A 5,354-nucleotide genomic window follows, 5' to 3' on the forward strand; every position below is an offset into this window, starting at 1 on the left:
CTGAAATAGCTTACACACTTTAAGTCATGAGACCTGAGATGAATTAATGCTTCAGTGACATAGAAAACTATTCAAATGCCATGGCATAACTTGGGGACAAAAAAGATATCAAAATTGGTGCCGGGTGGGCTTCCCTGTGGAGCTTGTTCCATAACTGGGAGGGGCCACCCCTAAAAAGGCCCTTCTCCTTGTTGCACCTCACTAAGCCACCCTCAGAGGTGGCACCCGGGGCAGGGCTGCGGAACTTGATAGCAATGTCTGGGTAGACGGCGGCTGGGACAGACTTCCCACCAGGTACTGTGATCCCAAGCCAAGCAGGGCTTCGTGGGTGAAAACCAGCCCCTTGAATTGAGCTTGGAAGCATATAGGCTGCAATTGGGCCAGAATTGCTGTTATATGTTCAGACCTTGTAGGTGAAAACCAACCCCTTGAATTGAGCTTGGAAGCATATAGGCTGCAATTAGGCCAGAATTGCTGTTATATGTTCAGACCTTCTGTTCCAGCTATTAATCTGCCCACTGCATTTTGCATAAGCTGCAGCTTCTGGACAGTCTTCAAGGGCAGCCCCACATGAAAGGCATTGCAGTAATCTAGTTTAGAGACAACCAAAGGTACATGACGGAAACTAGATTATCCCTGTCCAGAGAGGGACAAAGCTGAGTCATCTGCTGAAGCTGGTGGAAGGCACTCTACCTCAAGCGCCAAAGAGGGACCAAGGAGAGCCTCAAGCTACAAACCTGCTCTTTCAAGGGGAGTGTGGCCCCACCCGGAACAGGTTGCACACCCCCCATATCGTCAGGGGACCCACCACTGACAGCATCTCAGCCCTGTCTGGATGGAGCTTCAGTCTTAGTCCTCATTCGATCCATCAGCACAGCCGGGCACCGATTCAGCACATCCGCAGCCTCACCTGCTGCTGAACTCGGAGAGGAGAAGAGCTCCACGTCCGCAGTGTGCCACCGTCAGCGCCCCCACTCCCTCCGTGTGACCCCCCTCAGCGCTTTCATGGCGATGCTGAATAGCGTGGGGGATGAGGCCGGCACCCGGGGAACCCCACGCCGCAGAATCCATGGGGCTGAGCAGTATTCCCCATGCAGCATCCCGTCCGCATTGCTGAACACAGAGGGGGAGGCACCACAGCCAGATCACCAGCTCCCCCCATGCAAAAACGCCACGCCTCCTGTGCAGGGAGCTCTGCATGAGCGCCCCCACCCCCATTTCAACTTGGTCTGAGCTGAGAGGGTTGGATCTTTGGAGACTTGTGGAAACGGCTTTCCCAGCCTAGCTTGGGACGGTGTGGGGGTTCTGCTTCTGTACTTCTGGGCCATCTCGGTCGGCCACTTTTGAGCTAGCCACATTTCCAGCCTATACTCCTGTGGCAGGCAGTGGGTTCTCAGCCTATACCACAGAGGTGCCTATACCACATGAACCAACCGGGACTTTGGCCACCTTCCTCTTAGTCCTGTCTTGATGATCCAGTGGCTCTTTTCCACCACATCTATAGCATTTCCTCCCTGCCTGGAAAACACTCGGATGAGCTTTGGCTTTTCAGTCTGTTAGAGACAGATTCTTTTTAACGGGATGCCTGTTTAAAATTGCAGCCTTTTAAAAACTGCTTTTAAAATAGTGCTCATACAGTTTTAGGAATTTTGTAAGCTACCTAGTGTGTGTTTCCAGCTGCAAAACATGAATGCCAACAGCGCAGCTGCTTCCTATGTTCAGACTCAACATGTGGCCCCTTTTCCAGCCTGACAGAAGTTGCTTCTGGGGGGCTTTTCCCAGGAGCGCAGCTCAAGGTGCTTCGCAACGGGGACCCCGTCTGCACACAACCCATACGCTGCAGCAGCCACAGCCTCAGGGCCACGACCAGGGGCAGGCAGGTTAAGCCAGACCCTTAGGACAACCTGGCTGCAACGGGCCAGCGGCTCTTCCCTTCCAGCTGCTGCAGAAGCAGGAGCTTTGCCGCTTCACCAAATCTTCTCCAGCTCTTGCCTGAGCTAAGAACAGAACCGTGATTCATACACTGTTCTCTGCAGCATAGCAGCGAATTAACACCCCCCAAGTATTCGGCTCACCTCATTAGCCCTAATCGGACGGTTCCATGTGACAGCCAGTGAACAACAGCATAGGAGCAATTGTCTAATTAGCCTTGGCTTGCACAAGACTAACAAGGCTGGCAGATTGGGAGGAACCAAAAAGCACTGCCGTGTGCTGGGGTGGGGGTATGCCTGCACCCCCTGCTCCCCAGGCAGGGCGATGGCTTCCAGCGTCGAGGCTGCTAAAAAAGCGGTGACGAAGAGTGGAGATCTCAGGCCCCGAGCCAAGCCGGCCCTCCTGAAATGCAGCTCTGCCCCCCAACCCCAAGTTTTCCAGCCGGCTGCCCCCCTGCCGGCAGCCAGACCTTCTCTTGACTGCTCAGCATCTGGGGGCTTCCCACGCTTTCTGCCCGTTCTAAAAAGCCCCAATGCCGTCCTGTTTCTGGCAGCAAGGAACTAAGAAATGCTGGCATGTTGAAAGGGGGGGGGGACTCTGCAGATTCTGGCTTTGCCCCCACCCACCGCTGGATGACCCCCTGCAAGGGTTTCTCCAAACCCAGCCACAGCTCTCCGGCTGAGTGGGCCGCATCTTCTCTGCAACAGACACAGTTCGTGGACAATAGACGGAGCGAAGCGCATTCACCAGGTCATGCCCTGCAGAGGCCCATGATGGGCAGCCGGCTAGCCCTCGGGCAGCCTTCCCCAGCCAGGCGCTCTCTGGATGCGTCGCGCTGTGCGCGCTGCAGGCCACCCTGGTGGAGGGTGCCTTGGGCGAACTCCCACAGCCTGGGGTCTCCATCACCGCCTGCCCGCCTGCTGGCCGGCTTCTCCCGGACGCTTTGGTTGCCTCCGTTGGAGGGCCCAGGAAGGCTGCTCGTCTGTCAGTCGTGAGCTGCCAAGGAAGGAGAGCTGCAAGCCCAGTGCCAGCTGGACGCTTCCCGGAGGCCCCGAGGCCCCCAGCACTCGTGGTCCTGTATCTTTCGAGAAGGACTGGCGCACGCAGCCGTTCCTCCGGCACACACGCGATTTTGGATTTGCGGAGTGCGTGATCGTGCCATTCCCTGCTGCGGAGGGGAAAGCAGGGGGACAAGCACGGGGTGGCCATAGCCTGCGGCAGCCTGGTGCCCCACGTGTCCGGGCACCTCTGGCAAGGGCTCAGGCATGCCCGTTCCCCTGGCGACGCTGCCGTCACAGCCTCCGGCAGGACGCACTTTAACCTTTCCGCTCTTTCCACTGGGCTGAGAAAGCTGGCTGGGCAGCCAGGCCTTGTCCCCTCCAAAGGGAAACTCAATCCTTCGGCTAATTTGGGCCACTCAGCAGGGCAGCTGATTTCAAGATCCGAAAGGAGATGCGTGGCCCTTACCTGAATCCCGGCCGCTGCCCCATCCGTAACCTGAGCCCGGCGAGCCCGCGGAGGGCAACTCTGTGAGGTAGTCAGCAGCTTCTCAGCTACTTCCCTGCGTGCAGAGGACTTCCCCGGCGGGGGAAAAGCTCCGCGAGCGTGTTTTGACAACTCCTGAAGAGGGTGGGAGAACAAGTCTATAACACTCGTCCTGATAGACGACACTCAGCCGCACACTCTTGAAGCACTAAAAAAAGCAGCGCTATTTACAGCCGGCACAATCGGAAGGATTGCGGCACTCTCCTCCCCGCTGCTGTCCCCAGTACAAACTGGGATTCGGTCAAGTGGTCGCGTTGGTGTAACTGGTCTTGGCATGAGTAAGAGTGGCTGGGAAGCACCGGCTCCGTCTTGCTGTTGCCACTATCCGGGGCAGAAAACTGCCTTGGTGAGGCTTTGAAAGGTAACCATGAACCTTGCGCTCCAGGAGGGTCCAGCGCTACGCCATCGTCGGGGTAGCCAAGCCGGTGATCTTGCTGCCTGGGCTACGTCCGAGCAGGATGGTGTGAATCTGTGAGCTGCACCAGCAGGTGGTTGGATTCGACGGCCTTCGTGGCCCCTTCCAGCTCCACTGTTCTAGGATTCGATGGCATCGGAGCCGGTCGAGGTTTCTGCCAGGCCCAGGCCAAAGCAGCGGCGGGTCACTGACCCGCAGCCCCGAGCTGCTGTGCAGAAGTTTCCACAGGCTTTAGAATCGGATTTTAGGAATGGAGCAGGGCCAGGATGAGCCACGCCACTGCGTGGGTGTGCTGAGCGAATGTCCCACTCGGTGCAGGGTCCAAATGCTTCAGCCCTAGAAATGGGCCGGTACTGGAGGAAGGGCGACTAGCCTGTGTGGCTAGGAAAGAGGACGTGATGCGCCCAAGTCCTGCTTGTGGGCTCTGGATTGGCCACGAGGGAAACGAAATGCCGGCCTGACCCAAGACGGCTCCCCTCATGCCTGCTTCTCCTGGCCGTGCACTGGCGCCTGGTGTCCCAGCAGCCTTTGCTGCGTGCCAAAGCAGGAGTGGCCAGGCTGGTCAAACCTGCACCCTGCCGCTCGACTTACACGTGGGGCCAGCCGGACAGTCTGAACCAGCTTAAGTTAGATATGTAAACTGGGGGCAAAGGAGGGCCAGCTCAGCCTGAGCTTGCAAAAAGGCAACTTGGTGCATTTTTATCTGGGGGACTCCCAGCCCTGCCCACAGGACGCCCCAGCTGGGACCTGCCACGCCAGCAGGGACCTGAATTGGTAACCCACATGCCACAGCAACGGGGTTCCCAAGGGATGCGGGGCCAGAAGGGGGCCCGCCACGAGCCAAACTGCCGGAGTCACCCGCTGGCCAGCGAGTGGGGCAGGGCGGGCACGGGAGGCCTGGTGCGCCACAGCTCTTCATCCGAGGGAGGGACCCTGCCCTGTGGAAGACCCCCGTCCCACAGACCCAGGCGGAGCCCAGACAGTGGGCAAAGGGAACAGCAAGGGGCGGCGTGGCCTGGGTGACTTTGCGGCCTGTTGCCTGAGAAGGGGAATCCCGTGGGCCCCGGCGTGACATTCGCAGGCGGCTTGGCTGAGCCCCTCTGTGCAGCGCGGGGCAGCTCCCGGGCCCTTCTCTGTCATGCAGCCGAGCTCAGCTCCCAAGGGTTGCCCTCCGCCCTCCAAGCCACAAGAGACACACGCCAGCCCGATTCTTTCTGTTTATGTAGTACATGTTTATTCAGAATGCGGTCCCTGCGCAAAACCCGCCACAAAGAGCCATCCAGGCCCAGGGAAGGAGGCTGCACAAAGACCCAGAGCAGCTCTCGTCAGTCCAAGCTCAGGGGTGCTATTCACAGGGCGGGGGCTGTCTGAAGTGTCTGGGGGGTTGTGTTTCATACTGGGAATAAACAGCAGCATGACGACTCCTCCCAAGGGGCCAAGACAAACCTTCGAAGTGGCAATA

The sequence above is a fragment of the Varanus komodoensis genome, unplaced genomic scaffold (assembly GCF_004798865.1).
Source record: "Varanus komodoensis strain SLA01 unplaced genomic scaffold, ASM479886v1 scaffold8, whole genome shotgun sequence".
Classification (NCBI taxonomy): domain Eukaryota; kingdom Metazoa; phylum Chordata; class Lepidosauria; order Squamata; family Varanidae; genus Varanus; species Varanus komodoensis.